Raw genomic sequence first — 2500 nt, 5'->3', positions numbered from 1 at the left:
CCATATTAATAATAACACCACTCCGGTTTAAAAATATTTCCTCCATTTGGTTAATAACCAACCCCTTATATTTCTCTCTTATTTCTCTAATAGCCACATGTCAATAAAAAAAACACCACTCCAGGAATAGAGAATAATCACCTCTATTTCGGCAAATACAAAATATTTACCTCTATTTCCCCAATACTCCATGTGGAACAAAACAAGGCTCCAAAAAATATATCTCCAAAAAGGAATATCAAAAAAATGAAATCCTAACTCCAAAAAAAATTGTGCACTCAAGGCATCTAACTCACACACTCACAAATATTGCCCCATAATCTCCAAAAAAATGTGTCTCCATTTGCAACAAAGATGGCTGCAAAATAATTGAACTAAACATAGCTCTCATCACCTTGGCAAAAACATCATGGCCAAACATAGGTTTCCATCATATTATATCTCATATACTCCAAAATCAAAATATAACTCCAAAATAATAATACCTTATCTCTCCAAAATAATACATCTCAATTATATCTCAATTCTAACTCCAATTCTCCAGAGAATAACTCAATGTTATAGTCAAAAACTATAAAAACTCTCTCTATTTAGCATAACTGCTAAAAAAAAGGGGCAAAACTCGGCAAATAAAACTGTCAAGAAAATTCTAGAAAAAATCACTAATGTGCCACAACTCATTATAACAGAACTCCAAATTCAAAGTGTCTTAGCCAAGACTTCTCCATATGCACTACGACATAAGCCACTAGAAAACTTAACCAAGTTTCCTATCTCTCACAAAGTTGTCACAAATACGACAAAGGTATTGTGCAAGAAAACTCACAATTTCTGGAACACAAATATCCAGAGAAAAAATGTAGTGCCATTACGTATGCATTCAAAACATGCAAGAATTCTCCCATATATTTCTCTATAGCATCAAATAGCTAAAACACGAACAAGTTCCCGAACAATGACTCTAAGTCATGAACTGAGATAATATTCACACTAACTGGAGAGAAAAAATAAACTCAAATTCACCCATGGTAAAAAAAAAAACTTGTGTCAGCGATGGCTAACTTCCAAAAAAGGAGAAAAGTAAAATCAACGGCCTTGTTAACTATCTCCCGTAACTCACCAGATGTCAAGCAATTATCTGCTGAACTCATAAAAAAAAAGAGAGAGAGAAAAAAAAAATAATGTGTTGTTGTTCCACCCAAATTCGAAAAAGGATTTTACCACCCTTGACAGCATTAAAACGCCCACGTATTAGTATACAAAAAATCAGTATCAGAAATATCATTATCACAAAATCACCAAAAAAATTTGCTATCATCAAATCATCAGTATCAGTACAAAAAATATCACCAATGTTAATGCTTGTCCATTCTCCAAGGAATTCAGCAAAAAAAAAAAAAAAAAATCAGCAAAAGTTCAGCAAGATTCCACACAATTCACCAAGATTCAGCCAGATTCATCAAGATTCAGCAAAACTCATCCCCGTGAATCACTGAAATATTCTCCAAAGTTACAAAAACTCAACAATTAATTAACACAAGACTTCTCCCATTAATTCCTTGTAATAATTATCCATGAATAATTATCTGTAATAATTATAGAATAATCTCCCATGAAATATCTCAAATCTCTCGTAAAACAATTCTCCCGTAATGATAATTATACTTAAGCAAACCTCCCGTGATACTTCTCAAGTATAACAATTATCAATAATAACAATGACTCTCCATAGCAATAATTCTCTTGCAAAGGTCTCAAGTAAGGGTGAAATTCAAAATAGCATTCAACAGTATTGCTGAATCTCATGACAGACAATGTCTCCAGATGCAACACCATTTCCACACAACACAGATACAACACCAATCATCGGCATTTCAAAGTAATCTCTCCAACACAATAAAAAAATAATAATAATAATCTGTGTCTCCCCAATATATTTGTGTCTTTCAAGGCACAAGTAAAACATACTCCCATACAATGCATTCCAATTCGCTTTTTATTTCCTTTTCTCTTCATCCAAGGGAGAAAAAAAAATCTCTTTTCTAAAAAAAAGACTCTACGGGCGTTTCACTTCATCAACTAATCAATCAGCTGATATCTTAGCATCCAATGTCAAGGCCAAACCCATCCCCCAACACAAAGAAAAAAAAGGAGTTCACCCCCAATGAGAAAAAAAAGGTTTCTCCCCCCCCTGAGAACAACCCCTCAGTCAAGCGACAGAACAGCCCGAGGCACACCAGTAGTACCCCCCATGCAACTATCCCCCTGAGGGATGCCAGTACCCTCGCAATGCAACGCGCCTCTCTGCAGAAATGTGCTGAGCCCGTAAAATTGTGGCCGCTCTGTCTCTAAGCCAGATATGCTTATCTAAGCACAGTTCACATGCAAAAAACACATCTCTATACACTCTTATGTGTTTAAAACAAAGACGAATGCGTCTATTATAAACACGTGCAAATAAAGAAAACACGTCACTATGGGGCAAAGACAAGAAAAATTG

Source organism: Macrobrachium nipponense, chromosome 4 (assembly GCF_015104395.2).
Source record: "Macrobrachium nipponense isolate FS-2020 chromosome 4, ASM1510439v2, whole genome shotgun sequence".
Lineage (NCBI taxonomy): Eukaryota > Metazoa > Arthropoda > Malacostraca > Decapoda > Palaemonidae > Macrobrachium > Macrobrachium nipponense.
Note: the sequence above shows the minus strand (reverse complement) of the source record.